The sequence below is a fragment of the Rhamphochromis sp. 'chilingali' genome, assembly GCF_963969265.1.
Source record: "Rhamphochromis sp. 'chilingali' genome assembly, chromosome: 7".
Classification (NCBI taxonomy): Eukaryota; Metazoa; Chordata; class Actinopteri; order Cichliformes; family Cichlidae; genus Rhamphochromis; species Rhamphochromis sp. 'chilingali'.
The window spans coordinates 16,015,211-16,040,207 of record NC_137934.1 but is presented as its reverse complement, the minus strand read 5'-3'; the positions used below and the strand labels follow the sequence as shown (position 1 = coordinate 16,040,207).

The 24,997-nt window shown below is 41.1% G+C and overlaps 1 long non-coding RNA gene across 1 annotated transcript; it reads right to left on the bottom strand.

Moving 5' to 3' along the window:
* Positions 1–6,985: 6,985 nt before the first annotated feature.
* LOC308399766 lies at positions 6,986–24,393 on the bottom strand. Its single transcript, XR_013972254.1, has 3 exons — positions 23,840–24,393; positions 8,824–8,913; positions 6,986–7,714 (listed from the first exon to the last, which is right to left on the bottom strand). It is a non-coding gene; the product is annotated as an uncharacterized lncRNA (long non-coding RNA).
* Between the last annotated feature and the right edge of the window lie 604 nt (positions 24,394–24,997).

Here is a 24,997-nt window from a genome sequence, read left to right as displayed (position 1 = left end):
TAATATGGAACCAACATTTCTGCTTTCAAGTGAAGTGACTTGGAGTGCCATTACCCAAAACTGTGTGGTTTTCTGTGACATAGCAAAAGTGTCAGTGCAGCTACATGGAGAAAAAATAGTTAAGATCACCACTGTAGGGGAATCTTGGTGACAGTTCTGCCAAGTATCTGACATCTGCCTAATCAGAAAGGTAGCGCTCTTTCACTGTGGTGGTGAAAAGCAGAGCTTATAACCAACCACCTGTCCACCTCGGCACGTAGGCACAGGTATATACAGCAGGAGATATTCTTAGTAGTTAATGGAGAATGTGCCAGAAAAAACTGGTGGAAGTGGTTTCAAAACCAGAGATGTACTTACAAAATCCATGCACACATCTCCATGGATTCTAGTGTCAGATTTTGCCACTAGACTCAGTCAAAAACTGTGCCTAATAAACTGGACTGGTTAAGATGTGAAATATAAAAAAAAATGGCTTACAGCATTTCAATCTGGTTGCTTTAACATCCAAGCCACAACTCAGAATTGCGTCTGAGGAAATGACTTGACAAACATCTCCTATCATGCCTTCCTCTTTGCAACATCCCCTCAGTCTTTTTGTTCGAGCTAGTTCCTCTCCTGGGGCATCTGCAAGCCACAGCACTACTACTGGGAGGTGTCAGTATTTGCTTTCAAGGCATTTAGCTATTGCCAACATGCCTCAAAGTGTTGAGAGGGAAAAACACTAGGTCCCTCTACATATGGGTGCATACAACAACTAAGTCACTGTCTCAAGGACACTGCCCTGAAGCTGTTCAGTGACGGCCAAAAGAGCTACTGTACTTAGAGTCAATTGCTAATGAATCAGACAAGGCATACAATGGAATCTTCTTTAATGCATCTCAGTTACAAAGCAACTGAAATATTAAAACATCTACAACTACATTTCTAATACACTCAATTTTGCGAATCCTCATGCTGATGCATGTGACAACTCCTGAAGCATTACCTGGGGATTTCATACAGATTCTACCACTACTGCATTGCACTACTGCACTGCGGTTCAACATACCTGCTGTGTTTTACCTGCAGCATAATGGGCTTCTGATGGGTATAGGTAACTATGGAAGCAAGCACAATCTTAACATGTACAGTAAAGGAATTAAGACAATTATAACTTACTTGACAATGACTTATGAACTCTCTTGTTAATTCTGAGTGACAATTGACCAAAAAATGTCCATTATTCTTGAGATAATGAAAATAGTAATAACTTTCTCAAAGATGCTGTTTGGTGTAAAAGGCTATGGTTAAACACCCTTTAAGGCAAACCAACTATTAGCGCTGATCTGTAAATAAACACATGCTTCTTTATATTTCATTTGTATCTTACCTTCATTCTCATTCAGCCTTTGTCTCTGCAATTACTACCTCCAATGCAAAAGGTAAATTTTTGCATTAGGTAGTACAAAGACTCCTGTGAGAATTGTGATGTACAATTGGATTACAGCTAACGAGTTTGCAATCAATTCACTACCTAAAGGGTAGGAACAGGCATCCCACTGGAAATGTTTGTGTGTTTTCTGCCTGCTATAAAGCCAGTATTTACTTGAGTTTGGGCCCAGTTTTGGTCAGTCATATTAAAGGACTGGAGTCCTGAATGGAGTAAAATAGTCGAAACACAATATGGTGAACATATTAAAAGAACAGAAATAAACAGCGGTATTATTTGCATTGCTAATTACTAATAAAAAGGATTTGTCTTGGAAGGAGGCACAAACCCTTGTCGAGCTTCAAGAGACCACTATACAAGCAAGAACTTGAATCAACTGTAACAAATAAGGCACAGTGACCACTTCTTAAAGTTAAATATCCAGTCACGATGTGAAACCTTTTGGTCAAATTAAGGAATAGAACTGTAATGCTTTCAATAGCACATACCATTAGCCTTGCAGTGCTTCACAAAACACATGGCAAGTAATAGAAAAAACCTTAGATTTGTGTTTTTAACAAGTTCCAGATATATTAAGCTTCTGCAGGCAGAAAGGTCTGTTAACAGTCTATACATGTTAAATAAGCAACCTGGCACCACGCAGGAAAAAAAGCCACAAACCCTGCAGCCTTTCAGTTGAGGTACCAATCAGAAACATTAGCAGAGACATCTGTTTACCTTCTCTTTATCCAAACAACCATCTGATCAATAAACATACCATTTTCTATACACTTTATTACAAGTTTAAGCCATTAAACCCACCCAAATACATATTAATTGACACATGCATGGCTTGTCTAGCTATATACTTGCTATTTGCACTGAGGAAGGTGATGAGCTTAGTATAAACTACACTTGGTGCATAAATAGAGGAGCAGGTCTATTAGGCCTGACTATAGATGTCAGAGTGTGACTATGGGAGTCCCAGAGGTACTGTTATATCTCGTTTCTCAGCCATTGCTGCTCTCTTGACTTTCAATCAGAGCGTCTATTGCTTAATTAGTGATCTGATAGAGCAGAGGGAATGAAGTCGGGCAATTAAATGTCTCAAAAACGACATTTCTGTCACAGAGGTCAACTATGCAAATGTTTTTTGTTTGTTTATTTGTTTTCTCATGTTGCACTGTTTGATATAATTTATTGGTTGGAACTTAAAAGCAGCCTCTGTGCAATGCTCTGTGGATCCATACACAGACGAACTGTAGGCGTATTTATTTGTTTGTTGTTGTGTGTTGCTGAATCTATCCGCAGATGCTTTGATGCTGTATTGATGCACAGTATTGCAGAGGATCATTTGCTGTGCCTGGAACTGATTGGTGCAACAGGAGTGAGCGGGGATCACCTTTTTTTCTTTTCCTGTGTTTACACCTACACATCTTAATGGCTCTGACCAAGCTGTGAGACTGGCTATTGATCAATAACCGCACTCAAGTGATCTCCAAGGAGAAGACAGAGAAAGACGCTGAGTGATATCAACATATAATACACAGTATTTATTTCTATTCCCAATGTGTGTTTGCCCTTTCTTTTATTCCCACTGTAAACACTGCGTTGTTGATGGAACCAATGATAAAACGAGATGTTAAATCATATTGCCTGCCTTTACTCTTTGGGCTCTTTTGTCTTGTTGTGCACAGCCACTGCGAGCATATGATGCGAGCCACTTCATAGTTGAGTTTATTCAGCCTGGCCCGATAAATCCTGAATAGAATAGTGCGTCAAGAGAGCTGCAGAGATGGCATCAGCATTGGATAAGACAGCAAGAATAGAAAATGGAAATTGAGAACACTCACTTCAAAAGACGAAAGCTTGGATTCAATCTAAGTTGTATTCACTGGTCAACTGATGATAGGCGCTGGCTTATGGTACAAAGTTAAGAGAAAAAAAAGGAAACGTAGTCCTGCATAAAATATGGTGATGAGGAGGAAGGATTGTAAAGGTAGTGGAAACATGTTTTGTAAAAAAAAAACTAATTAGAAGGGCAGCATAATGTGTTAGCGATCCTTGATTTATTTTTAATGTGTCCTGTGCAGAATTTCAAATTCTCTCCTCAGCATTATTCCTGTTACAGTAATGACTGCTTTGCTCTAGGCCATGGCTGCTCAGGCCAGAGGGTCTTCTCATAATTTACACCTTTCCACTTGCTGTTTCTGTATTTTCACTTACCGCAAGTCAAAGAAAGCACTGTATGATATCATGGCTTGCGCTTGCTAATGCAGTCCAATTTGACCTTGCTCTTGTAGGTCCATGCAGTTTCTGAATGGTAATAGTTATTGTTTTGAAGTCGTGACCTTCTATTTAGCTGGGCCATTTTCATCCAGGCATGAGAGCGAAACTGACAAACAGCCTTGCCTGTAAGCGGTTTTCTATTCTGACCTTTAACCTTACTGTAAATACTGTTATAGCCTGGGATCAGCGTTATTAATTTCACAGACTACTCGAGTTGTGCACACAATATACAGTATGCAGCATTGTAGAACATTCTTGAGATGCCTCATTTTGTTAGGTTTCTTAAGGCTTTTCTTTGCACATTTCACTTAATTTCAGTCCAGTTCCTCTTAGTCGATTTTTACAGAAATGCTTTGTTTTTTTCTTTTTATTTGTTCATCCACTTAACACTGACCTATGAATCATTCAAGCATTAAAACGGCACTTAACTCAAGGGGTGAAACAGTGTTGTGTCTCCACATAACGGACAATTTAGCAAAGAATAAATTTGTATCTTTAGGCACTTGTTACTAACAGCCTGTTGAAAATCAGGTAATTTGTTCCCACTTCTTTAGGTAAATCTATAAAAAATGCCAAACATACCACAGTTTGACAGGCATAAAATAGAAAGCGCCATTAGCTAAAAACTTGTTATATTTCAGATTGGTGCGCAGGGTACCTTTAAAAAATTTGAGGAAACTGGACAATTGGAGCATAAAAGAAGAAGTGGCTGGCCTAAAAAAATATTTACATCATTTTTTAATTGCATACTTTAGCAACAGCTACAAACTTCCTCTTCATTCATTTCTACAATCAGCAAATAACATCAGTTGTAACAGTATGGGGGGGGCATCCCATGACATGTGTTTCTGCGCTTCCTCCTTGGTTGTCATGTTCTACTTTGTGCGCACATTCACACGTGTACAAGCACAAGAGCACACACAAGTGAGATAACACAGCAATTTTTGTCCCACGATAGCTGCTCTCCATACCAACCAGGCTAAGAGCTTCAGACACCTCAAGTCTTGAATTAGCAACAAGTGCACCCAATCATCTATACTGAGTCCTATTATGGTAAAGCTTGTGCACGTGAGACCGGCCTGTGGGAAAGAAAGTTCAGAGTGTACTTCTCTTCATCTGTTTTTTATCTCTTTGCCCTCTCTTCAATGACAAAATGCAACCAGCTGTTGTGAAACAATCAGGTGCACATGAGGTGATAAGGATTAAGAGGCAATAACGAGGAGGGGGGGGGGGGTATTTCATCAGTCAGATTAGTGCATTAATGGAATCAAGGTCAGATCCTGATGCTTTTAAGAGCCAAGTCACGCTTTTTACACTCTCACAAGTTCGCTGGATATATGAGAAGAGCTTAAACTTAAAGGCGTTACCTCATCCACAGAAAGATTGTATTGTGTGGGTAACTATTAGCAAGTAATATGCCTCATTCAATAATAGGAATAGATACTGCTGTTGGTTATCGATTAGATAGGTAGGCTGTTCACTAAATTGGAAGAGTAGTTAAGACTAAACACTGGAAAGGATAAAAAAAATAGTTCACCTTAAAATGGGCATATAGTAATTATCAATTTCCTTATTTGTCATAAATGGCAAATGGACAGGTATTCTATATTACCAAGCACTCAAAGCATTTATCTCCCACGGACAATGGAAGGATATATGATTTGTTAAAATGTAACATTGTTTCATTAATAAGGTCAGTGTATTAACTAAACCCTTGCTCTCAGTGTTCAGTTTACAGCTGTTTTTGCTTTTGTTTTTTATTTTTTCAAATAAAAGGGGATATCCCCGGTCTGCTCATATCACTGACAGATCTGGCTGTACATGAGATGATAACAGCAGTCCCACCCACCCATCTGCTGTTCAAACCATCTGTTTGCACAAGGGAGCAAATCAGAAGAAAGATGGTTTAAATGGTGAATAGCCTAAAGGGAGAGAAGCTAAAATGGCTTGTTTTGTACATTTGATGAACTGAGAGGGTGGACATGGTCCAGTATGAGATATTTTCAGTCTTGCAAAGCTACTGAAGTAGTCCAAGGGTAATAATACAAAGACAGAAATGACCACAATATGTCTGCTTTAACATAGCTCCTAAGGCGAGAAGCAAAACTGTTAGGAGTGAAGAGGAGGATTTTTAAGAGGCTTATGAGGCTTCTTAAGCAGAGAAGAAATGGCGGAAAGACAAAGAGCTGAGAGAAATATTCTTGAAACACTATATTAAAGTGAGTCAATCAAGTGCTACAGACTAGACCATGCAGGGATTAGGTTTGTGGTCGATCTCATTAGGAATGAAGTCACGACTCCAACCAAACACATTAATGCTATGATGCCAGAAATGAGAGTGATCAGAGCAGTGGGATGCTTGGCAAACAGAAAAAAGCAGTGGAGCAGTGATGGATTTGATCTGTCACAGCCTTCTATAAAGAGAGTAATCACACAAGCAATTGCAGCACATTACAAGTATCACTTTGTAAATGCAGTATGTTTCATTTGTTCTATGGACAAAAATATTTCTTAATACCAGCTAAGTCTACAATTAGGTCTATTTATTTTATTGTCCATTTTTTTGCCCTGTTATCCCTAAATTATAATTTTTTTCCTTTTTTGAAAAGTGCAGTAAGTAATTTTTAAGGTTAATAAAAGAAAAAGAATATTGTACTGCATATAAATACACTGATTAGTTTGTAATTACATCTTCCAAAAAGTTGATGTTCTCATAAACTTAGAATTAATCAATTAAAAACATATGAGTGGGCATTGGTTTCATTGGTTTCATCCACTCGCTAACAGAGATTCTTCGCGTTAATGCGGTTATGGAGTTAATGTCATTTTAACAAGATTACCGCTGACAGCGCTAGCATAAACGTGTTCATTATTCCCAAATGAGACATGCAACCGTTCTGTTTCTGGGCAGCTGACAACAAGCCGCTAAACAAAACCATTATGCCAGCTAACATTATATCAGCTAATATTAGGCTCAAGTCTCCTAAAAAATCCCACTTTCCTCCTGATAAATAATTTGATATGCATTCGTGCATCATATGAACATTTATTCGCTAAGTGACCAGGTCCAGTTCCAGTTAAAAGATCCAGTTAAAAGAAAGTTTCATTAATGCTAGCTAACAGCAGATAGCAGAGGCAAACACAGCAACACTTGTGGATGGAAAAGTTCAGCATATTCTCAAATGACTCACCACAGTATTGCTGTCATCAGCTAGAAGTGAGCTTTCCTAACTCATCAACTCAAATCATTTTTTTTCCCCCTGTCCCATTTGGTTCTTTAGCCATCAGAATTGTTGTCTGAAGACCAACAAGGATACCCAATGGATTTACTTTGCCAAATGGATCATCGTGGCATTGCCGTATTGGTCCATTTGGTCGATCTTTGTTTTTATTATTTATTATATTTTATTTTCAGATGTTACAGACGGGACAGACATGAGTGAGGGATAGGAAAGGGAGAAAGAAAGAGGAAAGAAAGGAAAAACAGAAGGGGAGAGGGACAGTGAGAAAGGGGGGGAGAAAAAAAATAAAAATCTCCTGGATCACCTGTTGAGAGAAGAATAGAAAACAAGCAAAAAAAGACAAAAAAAAAACAAAGCAACATACTAAACACAACACCATCGCATTAATCTAGCTAAGTGTAAACAGCAGTAAATACTAAATATTCAATGTTGTTGTGCAGCACGCAGGACAGATGTGCTTCGAAGTAGCAGCCAAGAAAGGTGTAATTTGGGTCTACGAGCAGTGAACACCCGTGTGCATACCTGTGTGGATCAGCGCGCTTGCATTCCAAAGGTTTCTCCATGTAACGATCTGCTAGGGAGTGTGGGGGGGCCACAGCCCCGTCCTCCAGGGTGTGAAGCAGGTATGGAGGAGATCAAAACTCCAGACATCCAGAGGCCCCCAGAACACAAGAGACCATGGAAGACCAACAGAGGGGCAGCCGCGCCACTGTTCCAGTAAGAGCTGAGGAGAGTCCCAGATGAGGGACTCAAATCAGACTCCTATCTATTTCTCCTAAATAGAAACAGACACCAGTTGAGGTAAAGAGTGGACAGCCTGCACTCACTACGGATGAACGGTAGCCACAGCCACATAGGTAGCGCTTAAACCGAGTGGGTAGGAAAACATCTTCTGACATCTAGTGGTGAGATTTTACACACCATACTTTTTAACTATCCATCACATTTTGAAATGTGATTTACCCTTTCAGTTTGATAATGTTAAAGTTTTGGTCCATGCCTTGCCTTGTTACTGTAGCCTTGTTACTGTAGCTGTCACTTCTGTCATTTTCTTTTCTTTTATTTCAGCTTGACTTCTGCTTGGCAAGCTGTAACCTGTCAATCCATTTATAATTCCTATGATGAATTAAAACTTCTTGTGCTTTGTCTTAGTTTAATTTTACATGGCCTGATTTATGACTTAGATGAATTTGAGTAAATTATACTTTAAAATAAAAGGGAAGCCATGCTTTTAACAGCAACCACGCCCAGGTCATATGATGTATTTTATTTTATTTTTTGCTAGCAGGTGATTGCGAGTATAATTTTTAAACACTTTTCTCAGACATAAAGTCACAAAGCATTGTAGAACAAGGACTAGGAATTATCAAAATAAAATAATCTAGAGTATAGCCTTTATAAAGAAAATTTAAAAAGTAGTCCACAGAGTCATTTTGGTGACAGAGACCAAAAGGCTCCGTCCCCCTTAGTTTTCAATCTTGAGGAACAACTAATATTAATTTAAATCCGTTTCTGTTTTCACCCACTCCAAAGAGAGTTTTATGACCTTTGATTACAAAAGCTCCTGTCATTTTCAACTAGTCCTCCAAAGCAACACCACCAGAATACTTGCAGTCCCTTTTCAATAATAAACATCCTGACATATCCTTTAGCAGTATCATCCTCTACTCTCTTTCTGCTCAGTGTTAATCATGTCACCACTATGGTCCACAGCAGCAACGCATACATTTGTCAACAGGAGAGTGCCTGTATCATGGCGTTAGAATGGATCCATCAGGAACTTGCCAAATGTATTTATATATCTATATTTAGAGATACACATGTGCTCTTGTAGTGTATGTTTACACACAGTTTACTGTTTAGAATTTCAATTACGGCCCATACCTGCCTGCCCCATGCTGGAGATGAAATGTTTGGCAGTGTGACAAAAGCAGGTGGATATTATGCTTGTGGAGCAAATGTGGCGAGCAAGGCCTGCGGGAAAGAGAGACAGAGAGTGAGGCAGGGAATATTAACGGGGGAATAAAATGATAGTGACAGCAGAAAATGGCAGCGAGCTCCAACACGGTGCTTATGGATTTATTTGCCTTGTATGTGGGGGAGAGGGGATATAGAGAGGTGGTGTTTCATTGCAACTCTTTGTATGACATTTTGTCACTGCATAGTCATGTCACTCTGTCTGGTTAGGTCTCACCAGACCTGCTTTGTGTAAAAACATAATGATCACTCTGTATGCATCGGGGGCGATTCCTGTGCACCAACATATGATTGTTCAGGGACTACATTTTCAGACTTTAGGGACGTAATTTCCTGAAGTGTGCAAAAACAATTATTTATCTTCTAAAACTCCAGCCACTTGGATATTTCTTTCTTTTTATCTCAAAAAACATCTGTTGGACAAAAATTTCCTCTTCTTCTCAAAAACTTTTTCCCCCCTCCTATCAGTTTTTACCTTTTATCAGTTTATCAGTTTTATTGTTTTCTTTATACAGAGTTTAACCAAACTTTAAATTGACTGTCAAACCAAGTTATTTGGAACCAAAAACAAAGGTCTTTGAGTAATTACAAGCAAAGTGAAGCCATTAGTGAAAATTCACCTTGCTTCAACAGTTTTACTCTCATTTTTCAGAGATTTTAGGGAAGCAAATTTTCCATGTAATCAGTTGTTAGGTACATGAATAATCAGCAACAGACCAATCTGTTAACACGTGACTTTCAGCCAATTACTTTTAATTATGTAAGAGTACTGGTGTTGGTTAATAATATGTCTTGTTTGGTCTGAGATGAACACATATGTGCTTCACTGAAATGAATGAATAGTATACTACAGTTCCCTCTGTGGCTATCCCACACCTGTAATATTAAATTATACATTTGTCCAGTTTCATCAAGATGATCCATGTAATGTGTTTCATTTGCGGTTGCTCGCTTTTTCTGTTTTTCTGTTTTTTTAAGGTACATCTCAAGTGTTCCTATAATTATTTGAAAACAACTAGAGAGGTATTTTTCTCCGTCACCTCAATCTCTCCTTGGTAGGACATGCACACGGAGTCTGTTTCAGCTCTTTTCCCTTCAATTATCTGGTTGCTTTTCCCATGTTAAGCCCCCTGCTGCTGCTCAGTTATCCTTTCTTTCTAACATCCTTGAGGGGGGATAAGTTGAAATGCAGTATTGATTTCTATCACTTTTCACATTGTTGCATTCAGTGGTTGGCTGGCTCTGGTTGTGTTGCTTTAATGCTTTTTCAGCATCTGTCTTTCTTTTAGTTAAAGTTTCACTGTACCTTGTGAGATAAAACAGAGTCATTAAAAGACCTGGTGTAGTGAGTAACTGTAGTAGTGGTTTAAAAAATAATCAAGTGTGGTTGGCAAACAAAGATGAAGAATATGAATAAGTGAAGAGTTATAATATTCGGAGACATCAAAGACATCTGTAAATGTATCTTCTACACCCAGAGGGATTTTTTCTTTTATTTTCTCAACTCTCTTTGTTCACTTACATTTTACACCTTTCATTTCCATTCTCCTGGACAATAACAAGGTATCAGGTGATTTAAGTGTCAGTATGAAAGATTCTTCTGAAGGCTTTTCAGCATGCATTCATGTGCAAACTGGTAAAATCCACAGCTTAAAATCTGACCACAGGTTCTTGTACTCTAGTAAGAATTTCTGTAGTTTTAGTTTTGGACCAAAATATATCCCGTGTAATAATGCTGGGAATAAAAAATACCAAATTTGTATTTTTTTAGTAAATATAATGACATATAAAGACGTAAAAAGAAGTAAGCTACAAGCTATGCTCTTATTTTAACAGTTTCCAGATCCAACAGAGCTACTGAAAACCAAACAAACAGTAGAGTTTTGCTATGAGGTGATGGTGCTAGCCACTGGGGTGCACAGCATGAGCATCCACAGCAAAGTGAGAAAAAGCAGTAACCACCAAGCTAACTGACATCTAAAGATACCTACCTGAGCCTCAGGGCTATCATTTGGAGGAATAGAAACTTTGCAGTGGCAATATCTGTTCGAGGTTTTAGCATGAGGCTTGAATTATACCTAACTGACTTATTTTCAAGTACAGCAACTACAATAGAAAAGTGCAATCAAATGGAGAACACACTGAAACTGTCCAAAAATATAATTGATTGATTGATTGATTGGTAATTTATTTCAACAATATACAAGTACATTTAGAAAAGAAATGAGAGAAATGAGAGAAAAAAAAAATATACTATACAAATTACATACAAAAAAACATTCTGATTAATTTACATGTTGAAAGGGAGTGGGAAGAAGTATACACTTATTTAATCCCACCCCTGTCCCATAAATTATCAGTGAATATTTAGTCAGCTTCCTTACTGATATAATTTGTAATAAAAATAGATAATTAAAAAAAAGATGCATTACTCTGTCCAAAGGAAGAGGCTCCTAACTTATCAGTTAGGAACTGATGTTAATGATGTTGTGGCGTGATGTATTTGCTACTGAAAAGTCATGATTTTAAACTGGAATGGTTAAAATAATGAGTCTAAAGCCTGGTCCACATATAAAACGACTGGCTCTTCATCCTCTTGCCCCATTGGTAGTCACTTCAGTCATGCCACTTAAAGTTTAAATTACTTTGCCAGTGGTTATTTTGGCTTTTGTTGAATTACATTGACATTCCTTGTTCTCTGGTAGGGTAGAGCGGATCTATCCACATATAGATAGTATTGATCTAATGCTGGTATCTGATCAATGCTAAACGCCTCTCGTGCAGACACACTTTGCTCCGCTCCCCCCTAGCTGCTCTGCTGTGTTCACGATCACGTGACTTAGAGACAACGAGAAGAACCATACAGGCTGCAGCGAGTGAAACAGCAGAGCAAGGTGTAGAGGTACTTTACTGCTGTAAATGAAAACACTGCAAACCGTGACGTGGGAACACCACCAACTTATGTAAAGACATGAAAGAAAAGAAGAGCTTTGTCCTGGAACAAGCAGCAAAAGAAACTACAAGAGGTGAAGGGTCAGACAGACCCAGACACTCGACACAGAGACAGAGCTGTCACAGTCAGTCAGGTAGCTCATATAGTAGTGAAAGTGACGTTTTAGTCATGACTGATGTTGACTTTTCAGCTGAGCTGTCCTCCAATATCTTCAGCTCTTTGTGAATTTAGCCAGCTGAATTCAACAATATATGAACAGATGTTTCATAGGATGTATGGCTCATCGCAAACCTAGTAAAAATATATAATTTGGTTACTGAATCTAATTAGCACCATTAGTTTGAATATAAACTGATGTCTGATACTCTTGATGTAACGCTACAATAACCATGTACAACACAGCCACTTTGGATCACCTTAAATTTCACCACAGTAATGTAGTTTAATACAGTTTACTGTACACTAAACTGTACTAAACTACATAATACAGCATTTTACTAGGTCACTAGGCAGTTAAACAACTTCTTGGTGGCAGAGCCCCTGGGGACCAGAGGGTGTGTTTCAACTATTGGGGGATCACACTCCTGAGCCTCCCTGGGAAAGTCTATGACATGGTGTTGGAAAGGAGAGTCCGTTCTTAGCGAACCTCGGATACATGAGGAACAATGTGGTTTTCGGAGGTCCTGAGTTCAATTCCACCATCAGGCCGGGGTCTTTCTGTGTGGAGTTTGCATGTTCTCCCCATGTTTGCAAGGGTTCCCTCCGGGTACTCCAGCCTTTTCCCACCGTCCAAAGGCATGCAGTTAGTGGGGGTAGGTTATTTGATTAATCTAAATTGCCCATAGGTATGAATGCGGGAGTGAATGTGAGCGTGAATGGTTGTTTATCTCTGTGTGTTAGAGACCGACTGGCGACCTGTCCAGGGTGCACCCTGCCTCTCGCCCTATGACAGCTGGGATAGGCTCCAGCGACCCTGAAAAGGATAAGTAGAAGCGAATGGATGGATGGATGGATAAAGTTAGTGGTTGGAAAAGATGAAAGTTAAGGTTAAAAGGACAATCTATGTACTTCATACTATTTCTGTCTTACTATCCATTTACTACTTACACCTACATATATTTACCTTAATAATACCTCATTTCAGTATCATTAACTTACTTTTACAAGACAGTCAAAAGACAAATCAAGACATTGTCACATTTTGCTGATTTCTCTTGTGAATTTCTTTTATGCACCCTTAATGGAGATTGGGCCACAAATATCCTCAAGCACTGACAAAAAATGAGCAACAGCAGGAAGATCTAATTCACAGGCCATGTCCCTCCCGAAAGTCTGCTTCACAGTGATGGCAATACCGCTCCTTATATTACTTCCATTCTTCCCTCCAGGTGCACAAATGAAGAACAGACTCACTATATTGCTCACCGGCTTTGTTTAAAGTGCAGAACTTGAAAGGCTTTAGACTATCCCCCCTGTTAATTAGGCAATTGAGAGATCTGAGGCATAGGGGTAATTTGGGTTAAAACACCAACGTGTGTCAAGCATTTATCCAAATGGCATTTGCCATCCACAACAAAGGTAAGGGGCAGCTGTGATCTGAATGCAAGCTCTTTCAATATTTCCTCCGCTTACATACGCGCCTGTGTTTATTAGTAGGTGTCACGGCGAGTGAGAGGAGCCGTGTGGAGGAAAGGAAGGGGGATCCAAACGCAGGCAGTAGTGGAGAGGTGAAGGTGGTTTATTGAACACAAAATGAGGACAAACAGCAAATGGAGCTCGAACTAAACTATACAGGGAAACAGCTAAACTATAGCGCAGAAACCAGAACATGAACATGAAGCAGGGCGAGCAGAAGCAGACGATGGTTAACAGCAGGGTGAACACACGAGCGAGACACGGTGGTTACACAGACGGACCAGCAACTACAATGACGGAGGACACGACTTAAATACACACAGAGAAACACGGGAATTACACACAGGTGGTGGACACAGCTGGGAATAATCCGTAAGACGAGACAGAGGTAAAACTGAACACTCACATAAGACGCAGACCTTCACAATAAAACATCACACGCAGGCTCGACATAGAGAGACAGACAGGAAATGACATATGAAACTAAGCCCACATCTTAAACCCAGACAAACAGAAACATGGAACTCTCATAATAGACATCATATTCATCACCATAACACGACAAGAGAACAAGAACACAATCCCTGATGCAAACTTAAATCAAACACAATAAACTCAAAATACTGGGTCCAACGGACCCAGAACCGTGACAGTACCCCCCCTCAAAGGGCTGGCTCCCGACAGCCCCAAACAAAAAGCACAAGCACCAAGCCAGGGCGGGCGGAGGGGGCCCAGGAAGGAGGGCCCGAAACACAAAAAACCAGGAGCACGAGAGTCCAGAACCAAAACACGACTGTTCACTAGTCCATAACACAGTCAGGGGGCCGACCATGCACACAGCAATGGCGGCGACGGGCAAACAGTTCTGGGGACCGACCGTGCACACGGCACCGGCGGCGACGGGCAAACAGTTCTGGAGGCCGACCACTTGGAAGGTAGTGGCGGCCACCGAGCAGGTCCGGAGGACGGCCGCGATGCCAGCGGCGGCGACGAACTCTTTCCGGAGGCCGTCCCCGAAGGCCATGATGCCATCTTAGAGGCCCGGAAAACGGCGAGGCAGAACGGGTCGAGCTGGCTCCGACGGCGGTGTGGCAACCGCAGGATCAGACGAGGCGGGACCAGACGAAGGCGGAGCCGAGGCCGGACCAGACGAGACTGAAGACACGGAGGCCGGACCAGACGAAGCTGAAGACACGGAGGCCGGACCAGGCGAGACCGAGGTTGAAGCGGAGGCCGGTCCAGGCGAGACTGAGGTTGAAGCGGAGGCCGGACCAGGCGAGACTGAGGTTGAAGCGGAGGCCGGACCAGGCGTGGATGACGGCGACGAGACAGAAGCGGAGGCTGGACCAGGCGTGGATGACGGCAGCGGGACGGCTGCGGAACCTGACGGCAGCGGGACGGCTGCGGAACCTGACGGCAGCGGAACGGCTGCGGAACCTGACGGCAGCGACGCTGCAGGAGGTGATGTGGAGATGTGCTGGCTGGGTCCTCCAGGACCGTCAGCTAACGAGGCGTGGTGCTGGGTGGGCTCCTCGGGCCCTCCAGCAGACGACACTTGAGGCTGGCTGGGTTCTCCTAAACCCCCAGCAGAAGACACTTGAGGCTGGCCGGGCTCCTCAGGCCCTCCAGCCGACGAGGCAGGATGCTGGCTGGGTTCACCTGAACCCCCAGCTAACATGACTTGAGACTGGACGGGCTCCTCAGGCCCTCCAGTGAAAGCAGTCTCTGAAGCAGCAGGTACGGAGACCTCTGCCAGTGTGGACACTGGCTGGGACTGAGCAGCACCGTGGCTAGACTCAGGCAGCAACAGTGGGATACAGTCCTCAGAGGGCTGGAAGTGTTCCCCAATACACTCAGCAGAGGACTGAGGCGGACGGGTGAACTCACTTGAGCTCTCAGGGGGTGCTGAGAGCCGAGACTGTTCAGGTGAGTTCTCCGGTGAGGCTGCTGGTGCTGGTGTCTTGACCTCTAGGGGTCCAGAGTTGGCTGGTGACTGACACCCAGCCTCTGGGGAGGCCCTAGAGGGAGCAACTGTCTCTGAGACGGCCAGCTTAAGTGAACCAGCTAAAGTTTGTATGAAGTGTGTTCCCTGCTTGTGATGAGGCTTCGAGGATGATGGCTGGGTTAATGAGTGGGCAGACAGCTGAACTGGTGGCAACAGAGCTATAGGCAGTGAAGCGGCTACAGACTGAACTGAGGGCAGCTGGGCTACAGACTGAGGTGAAAGTAAGGATGGAACAATATGGTCAGAAAAACCAGTTTCAGAAAGGTTTATAGCTTTCCCTGAAGGAACTGACAGAGACAAGAAAGCTTCCCTGACACTTAAATTCCCTATGTTCGTAGTGCTAGGCTCAGCTACTCCGGGCATGGGAACAACAGCGTGAACATAGTCATTAGCACGAAAAGTCGGCTCAACAAAGGCAGTCTTAGGAGCAATGGTCATGGGTGAGACGGAGAAATCCTTATCATGTTTAGAGGAGACACAAAAAATAGCTCCAGAAGAAATAGACCTAGCATCTGGGTAAAAAGGAACAAAAAGAGTGTCTGCTTCACCCACCACAGCCGACTGTTTTGACATCCTGAAGTCCGGCTGTGGGGTGCCACGCCGGTGACGCGAACGTCGCTTCCTCCCTGCCGACTGCTCCGGCGGGCCGGGCAAAACCTCCGGCGGGCCGGGCAAAACCTCCGGCGGGCCGGGCAAAACCTCCGGCAGGAGAAGCTGACGTGACTGTTCCAGGGCGGCCGTAGTCCGCTGCTGCTGGACAAAGTCTGTGGATTCCCGAGCTCGCACCACCCCCCGGGCTTTATGCAGGTTGCAGATTAAGCCTGAAACTCCCTTAAGCTGGCAGAGGTAGGGATTTCCTTCCAGGATTGCCTCGATGGCTTTTAACCCCACCACTCTTGCCCTTGCGTTGGTGGTGTGGGTTACCCAGTCCATCAGGCGTCGGATGCATGCGAGGTCGCTCTCTCCAGACAAAGCTGCTGGATCCATCTTGTGGCTGGTCCGTACTGTCACGGCGAGTGAGAGGAGCCGTGTGGAGGAAAGGAAGGGGGATCCAAACGCAGGCAGTAGTGGAGAGGTGAAGGTGGTTTATTGAACACAAAATGAGGACAAACAGCAAATGGAGCTCGAACTAAACTATACAGGGAAACAGCTAAACTATAGCGCAGAAACCAGAACATGAAGCAGGGCGAGCAGAAGCAGACGATGGTTAACAGCAGGGTGAACACACGAGCGAGACACGGTGGTTACACAGACGGACCAGCAACTACAATGACGGAGGACACGACTTAAATACACACAGAGAAACACGGGAATTACACACAGGTGGTGGACACAGCTGGGAATAATCCGTAAGACGAGACAGAGGTAAAACTGAACACTCACATAAGACGCAGACCTTCACAATAAAACATCACACGCAGGCTCGACATAGAGAGACAGACAGGAAATGACATATGAAACTAAGCCCACATCTTAAACCCAGACAAACAGAAACATGGAACTCTCATAATAGACATCATATTCATCACCATAACACGACAAGAGAACAAGAACACAATCCCTGATGCAAACTTAAATCAAACACAATAAACTCAAAATACTGGGTCCAACGGACCCAGAACCGTGACAGTAGGTGTTGAGCGGATTGGCTGACTTGCTGCTCACTCTACTCAATATTCTCAAGTAATGAATTGGATCTGAATGAAGGCAATGGTAAGATTAGTTGATTTACTTTTTCTCAGCCTCTGAGATTTTTCTCTCATCTCCTGCGCTAAAGTGTGATTGCAGGAGGTGAAAAAAAGAAAAAACCAAGACGAGAAAAGGGGGTAAAAATGATTGATTTTAATGGATTTTGCTGGAGGAAAAATGAACCAAGTTCATTAAATAACAATGAGAGAGCATCACAATGTAACTTCAAACGATCCCTTTATGAGTAGGCTGTTTTTCTGTGGCACAGGCACAGCAGCCATTTAATAACTTGTCTGTTATTCATGAAAGAAGCCACAGTAACCTTGAACAAACCTTGTTTTCACAGAAATGAATTTATATCTCAAAATGAAGGAGGAAGAAACTCATACAGAGTATTGCTCTTACCTCTAGTATAGCTTTACTTGAGTGTTGGAATCTCTAAAGAAACTAAGTTATATCCCATTAAATTTGTTTTGACCTTTGCTCTTTTTTTAAAAAAAAGTGGAGCGATCTAAAAAGTGTTTCTGAGTTGAGTTCTGAAGCCAGAGAAAGTTTAACTTCAACTCACGCTTTGGGGATTGAAGGAGTTAACTATTTAATTTACACGTACAATTCTCAGGTCTAATTTGATCCAATTATATTCTTGCTTTTCAAATTCACCTACCGTGACTAAATAGTGGCAGATAGTAAAGTATAAGTAGATGACTTCTAACCAGAAGTGCAGTACACCTTCATTTCTGATGCTTCTTTTCCATTGCTCTTTAGTCACCGTCAAGCAACGAAACTACTTGGTTAGCTTTAAGAAAAGATGAACTGGATTCAAACAATCCCTTCTCCAAGATTAATCACACCTTACCAGGTAAATTTCTGCAACCTGAAATAAGTTTCTCCACCGTTTCTTCGGTTGCTTCTGACACCACACCACTGTCTTGCAACAGTAACGGCACATTTTCCCTCAGTCCATTTTGTCTATTTCAAAGGTTAAGGGAATTCTATTCAAATATGTTTGACTTCCTGTCAAAAGAAATTGCATTTTAGAGGTGCACTGTGTGTTGCAGTTTTACTGTTGTGATCAGGTCATAGGCTAAACAAAGAATGGACACACACTCACAAATAACACAGTTCCCGGATGTTTTGCATTTCTGACAATCTCACTAATCTCCATATAAGAACCAACACTGAGCAGCCACAGCTCTACTTTATCAGCCTACCTGAAAATCATTATTCATCTTTTACTGCTGTCAGAAATGCAGTAATTTTCTTTCTACACAAAATGTGATGATAAAGTTGTACAAGTCTGCCTATAATACGAAACAAAGAATAACAACAAAACAGAAAACACCTGATTTCCCATTCCTGGATAATCTTCCCAAGAATCTCTGTAACACTTCCAACCAGGTTTCTATCTTTCTATAGAAGTTTTGACAACTTCAGGAGGTCAGGAGCAGACCAGGAGCAAATGAACTGAACGGTCTCAGCACAAAGCAATCTAAAAAATACCAGACACCACGCCCAAGAAGACATCCTTGAAAGGTGTCAAATTTAAATCACATATATTTTTTGATTTTTATGATTTTATAGTTAGATTTATAACTATTGTTATCTGGACTGGACTGCATGAGAGGAAATTATTTCAGTAGATGCTAATGCACTTTATTCAACTGCAAAGCCCTGTGAGTCCTTGAGTCTTCTTTACCATTTATCTGCTCACTGAAAGCAACGGTAATATGCATAAGCTGCTTTTGTAATGTATAGACGGTGCTTAACCTTCATAATATTGGTTGACATCCACTATAACTTTGCCTGATATCCAACATTTATATCAGCCATTTTTTACCCAAAAACATCCTATGTCCAAAGATAAAACTGAACCACTAAGGCTAACAATTCCCTCATAACAATGCAAAATCCACTCTGCATTCTGACTGAATTATACTTGGCAAAATAATGTTTTATTACACTAATCTTGTTGATGTGCTGTCCATGAGATTTTTCATAGTCAGAAAGATGCGTTCTGAACATAGCTTTAATGCACCCTAACACTTTGGAAGTTTGGCAAGACATCCAGTCTTCATCTTATGCACTTTAGAGGGAAAGTGTCAAAGTGCACAGAAGAATTACCCTGATCACACTAGGGTGAGGCCCCCACAGTCCTGCTCAGTGTCAACATGAATAGGATGTTCTTTCTCTAATTAGGCAGGCCCCATCACATGTCTTTTAGTACACTCAGACGCCTTGGCTCAAGAGGAAAACCCATGCCAAAAGCCCCATTTGAAGGTCTAATCTACAAAACCCAGCCATGTGAGAAGTTGTGGTCAAGAATGATTTCTCAAAAGAGCTTTTAAAAAGCTTTTATACATCATAAAAGTCTAACCTTTTTTTTTTCAGAAAATACTCCTCATTATCTCCCTAGACCCCTTTCTCTGTGAAAACCACCAATTTGTTTTCATACCATTTGGAGATGATGTGGAAAGTCACTCCTCTTTAGGCACCTACTGTCCAGACTAGCAGTTGCCATTAATAATTACCTGCCATGCCTCGACTGAGAAATGGGCCTAATTAATTATACATGTAAACCAGACCTTATTTTAAACTGAATTTTCCACCGAATGATACAGGTGTCACTCAAAGGCACTGAGTCGCAGCCAAGTCGCTGAGCATCAGTCGCTGTCAAACTGTCCGCTGTGAGAAAAGGCGGGGGCAAGTTTGCAAGAAGGCACATTTGCACATTTGTCATGTCTGAAATTACAGTTGGATGAAGGACAACTCCCATTAGTTATCATTAGAGAAAAGAGTAGGCAGGAATACTGAAAAATGGGAAGTCCCATCATTTAGACAGTGACATAAAAACTTCAGTTCTCTTGTTGAAACTTTTATGAAAAGAAAATCTGCCATCAGAGTTATTATCTAATGTCAGAAAACGTTCATTTTTCTTTTCTCTTTTTAAAAAGAATGTCAGTGTACCTCTTAAGGTAGTATTGACGGGAGTCTAATCCAAAAGGTGTTTTTCTAGTTGGTTTGGCCTAAAAAAAATTGTTTCTGTGCCTAACCTTAAATGCAACAATCGTTGTCTGATACAAAGCTTAAACAAGTGTGCGTAAACATCACACTGACTCACATTTTGCAATACATGTCTAACCATTTTAAGCATATTGTATGGTTGGATCATAATGACAGAAGAATTTAAAGAAATGCCGTGTGAAATGATGTGTCATGTTATTTATATATTATTTGACAATATATATATATCTTTCAGGTCAATTCCTCTCACACTCAATTGATGTAGCGGTTCTGAATGACAGCAACATCAGAAAGAAGGAACTCGAGAAGCTGGAGAAATACCAAGGGCTCAGAGAAGAGCTCGAGAGGATGTGGAGGGTGAAGGTAACGGTGGTCCCCGTGGTAATCGGAGCACTAGGTGCGGTGACTCCTAAGCTAGGCGAGTGGCTCCAGCAGATCCCGGGAACAACATCGGAGATCTCTGTCCAGAAGAGCGCAGTCCTGGGAACAGCTAAGATACTGCGCAGGACCCTCAAGGTCCCAGGCCTCTGGTAGAGGACCTGAGCTTGAAGTATAAACAGCCCGCAGGGGCGAGCTGGGTGTTTTTATATATATATCATCTTCCGCAACTAGGCTACCACAAGCCCGAAACAGATCCAACCTTCAGATCCAAATGGATGACAACTGTATCCAACTGTAATGTTTGTAGGCATGCAGCAAAAGAGAATCAATCATCACAGATCCTCACAGACTACCTGGAAAAGGGTCATTGTACCAAACAAAGACACTTATTATAGAATTCCTCATTCAACAATTATTTCCAAATTACAGAATAAGTGCATATATATCACCATTGCTCAAATACTGCTCAAATCCAAAGCCCTGATGGTATATACATCCTGCTCTCTCTTTCTCTTGTAAGCACCACTGTTTTGCCTTGGCTTTCTAAACTTACTTTAATGCCACTGTGCTGACAAAATACTCAATAAGACACTTGAGGAAAAGCAATTTGTTGCATCGTTGACATCGAACAGCCAAAAAATGATCGAGAACAAGGCAGGATGTACAAGTGACAGACTTCCCAGCAAGCTCATCGTCATCAAAACCTTTGAGAAAGGCCCATTTTTATTTTTATTCAGTTGAGTGTTAAATGATCAACTACATATTTGCAGATAAAATGGGACACTATCCTGGCTGCACCACCTGAAGCTACACCTTTGAGCAGTAGAGGATGTCTGAATACAAAAGTACATGGGGGTAGAGTGGGGGTAAATACTTATTAAAAGGTTATACTTTTGACCCAAACCCCAAAGAAGTACTAACTAAACAGCGAGTCAAAACAAAAGTTGAATAATGAAAGTGGAAATACTTCTAAATAGGGTAGGTTGTTTCAGACAGTAGAAACAAACAGCCAACATTACTAGGACAAATTCTTTTTTGCAAGCATATACGTATTAAAAATATGTTTGAGAAATCATTAATAAACATTTATTGGGTTAAAAAATGTCACTTGTTATTTAGGTTAAAGCATCAAATATTGTAGTTACAGCCTTTAAAGTCGCTTTTTTTTCTCCTTACCAACTTTTGTTTATTGTGGGTAGCTGCGTTTGGACTATGGATTGTCTATATAAAGATGTCATCATGGGCTGTGGGAGATTGCAAGCGACAACTTATTTGACTATTTTCTGACATGTACACAAATGGAAGTTCATAAACCAGAATATGATCGGCAGATTTTTTGCACATATACAGAAAAGAACTCGTGATTTCAGCAGTATTGCAGTTAGTTACAGCATAATGACATCTCTCTTGTCCTCCCACACTGAGCCATCGACGCTACATGGGTGACAGTGAATTCATGTAATCTTTCCTGGTTGCTTTATTCCTTTCTGGTGGCAGACTGCAGCTGCACCGGTCATCTTCGCCTCATGTTCACAAACCACTGTGTTGTTCCCACCCCGTGTTACTTTCTCCGTCCCTCACATCTGTCTAAGGGCTTTGGAGCCCCTCTCTTGATGGTTCATTATGATGGCAGACACCAGGGCTCATTGGCACACCAAGTGTGTCCAGCCAGAAAGCTCCCAGCCACCCACTTTCCTCTTTGACACGCATCTTATTCTGCGACATCCTGCACTCACACACCACCCACTCTATTTCACCTGGCACCCAAATGCATCATTGTAATCAGAGGAAGCTAAAGAAACTTTGAACGCTATTTAGTCCATATCAACAACAAAGTGTAGATGTACTCTGCCAGGTGAGGCAGAGTTTGATCAGAGGAGGCAGAGAGTGTGAAGCACAGAATCTGATGCCTATTAAAATATATAAGGAAAGAGTCTCCATGTTGATCCCACCACAGGAATAATTTATAAGGGGTAAATCCCTATGAATTAATAAATCAAGGAGGATTACCCCTGGAGGATTAATAGATGGGGTCTTACCACTGGTGATGAAGGAGTTCTGAAGCAGTGCACTCAGTAGGGATATGAATCAGAAAGACAAATTCAACTAGCATCTGATGAGAAAACTTGTTAGCGTGAGCTGAAGATGCCAAAGTCAAAGATGATTTATATTTTCTCAGATTCAATCAGGAATTCATGGAATTCAGAAATGAACACAGCAATCAGAGTGAGGCTTATTATCAGAAATAATTACCAATCAGCAGAGGTGGGACCAAGTCATTGTTTTGCAAGTCTCAAGTAAGTCTCAAGTAATGTCAGGCAAGTCAGAGTCGAGTCTCAAGTCACTGGTGTAAAAGTCCGAGTCAAGTCACAAGTCTGAAACTTTGAATTTCAAGTCCTTTCCAGTCTTTAAAAAAAAAAAACGAAAAAATAATGTTGCAGTTATGCTAAATGTAAATATTAGACCATGTAATTTTAAAATCTGTGTTTTTCTCAACACATGACAAAATAGTGAACTTAGAAAATATACACAAATTGTGAAATTGCACCTCTTTAAAATGCAGCTCAATTAAACCTAGCTCCAAGAATAATTTTCACCGACAGTTCTGAGATAAGCTGCATGTTATTCTTGGATGCGGTTGTAGGACCAGCTTTAAAATCGCATGACAAAAATATCATACACATTAAAAAAAACTGTATCACCAACGTAGCCTGGACAACATTTGCTAGTTAGATGAAGTCAGCTATCTCATCGTAGCATATTTATATGCATATTTATAATTATACGGTTCTTGGAGTGAGCGCATACGATCATGAAGTTTAGTAACTTCAGGTCACTGCAACAAGCCCAGGTACAGTTTACCGACGGATGGGTAGTAGTAGTAGTGGGTAGTAGTGGAAATAATTTCTGGTACCCATCACAGAAATGTAGCAGTGACAATAATATTGTATGCTGTAATCGTACTGGGCAATTAGTGATACAAAAAACCTGTTTTATCCTGTGAATAAAAGTATATGTTTTTGTCAATGTACCATAATAACAGAAGCGAAACGCAATATTGTGTCAGGACAATTCACTATTTATGCACAATAAACACAATAAATAAAGGAGCATAGCGCGACAATTTCTGTTCAGCGCCAGACTTGCTTGTAACCTATATCACCAATTATGTTAAGAAAAATGACGCATTAACTACTAAAAAACACTGACCTTCGTGTAAATGCTTGGAGCAGACTAACCTGTGAGCTGGAGGGTTCTGGGACGTTATATTTGATCATTGAATGGCTGCAATCCAGGCCATCCGTCGCGTCTTTGTTACTTCGGAAACATGGCTTGAACAATTTCTCTTCAACGACGTAATCCGATAACAACCGATCTCTTTACCCGTCGGCTTCCCGTGGCTGTCATGCGACCGGCTATTGCAGTTAATAATACAACAGCTTCTTGGCATTTTTGTGTTTCTTTTTATCGCTGTATAACTGATTTTAATTGAAAGCCTGCGTGCGCTAGTACCGCTTGCCACGAGTTCCCAGAATCCTTTGCGGTTCTACCCGTGAATGACGTCACATTTTCAATCTCTATATAATATGCATGTTAAATTTTATATTTGGGGTAAAATATCAAGTCTTTTCAAGTAAACCGGTTCAAGTCCAATTCAAGTCCCAAGTCATTGGTGTAAAAGTCCAAGTCAAGTCACAAGTCTTAGAACATTTTTTCAAGTCAAGTCTAAAGTCATAAAATTAATGACTCGAGTCTGACTCGAGTCCAAGTCATGTGACTCGAGTCCACACCTCTGCCAATCAGACATTGCACCAAACATCAGCTTTGGTGTAATTATGTGTAGTGTTTCCAGCACACACTTTTAGCGGCATAAAATGGAAAAATGAGAAAGAAGTTTCAGAGTAACTAACTGAACTAAATTTAATTATACACTGTATTACAAAGTTACAAAATAGCTGTAATAAATACAAATTGCTCTAACTATAGATATATTGCACACAATAAAAATAGAGTTGGCATTGAGATGCCCTTCTTATCACATAATACTAGCCAGTTTACTGAGCTGGCTGGATTAGATTAAGTTGAATATCACCTGAATCCAGCAGCTTCTGGAATGGTAGTGTTTCACTGCCGCTCAGTAGACAGTTCCCAGTTAATCCTTATTTTAATACATTGGTTGTGAGGTTTCCACTTTTGCCTGACAGCAGTAAAGACCTGACTTCAAAGCCCACAAGAGCCCTTCCATCAGTGCATTCTTCCCATGCTCGTATGCACTGGGTGTTTCAGTATCCTCTCACATCAAATCATATATGATCTATGTTAAAGATGTCCTGCAGATATTATGTTTCACTAAGGTGCTGTTTTTACATTAAAGCTGGTCATTTTGTATCAGAATA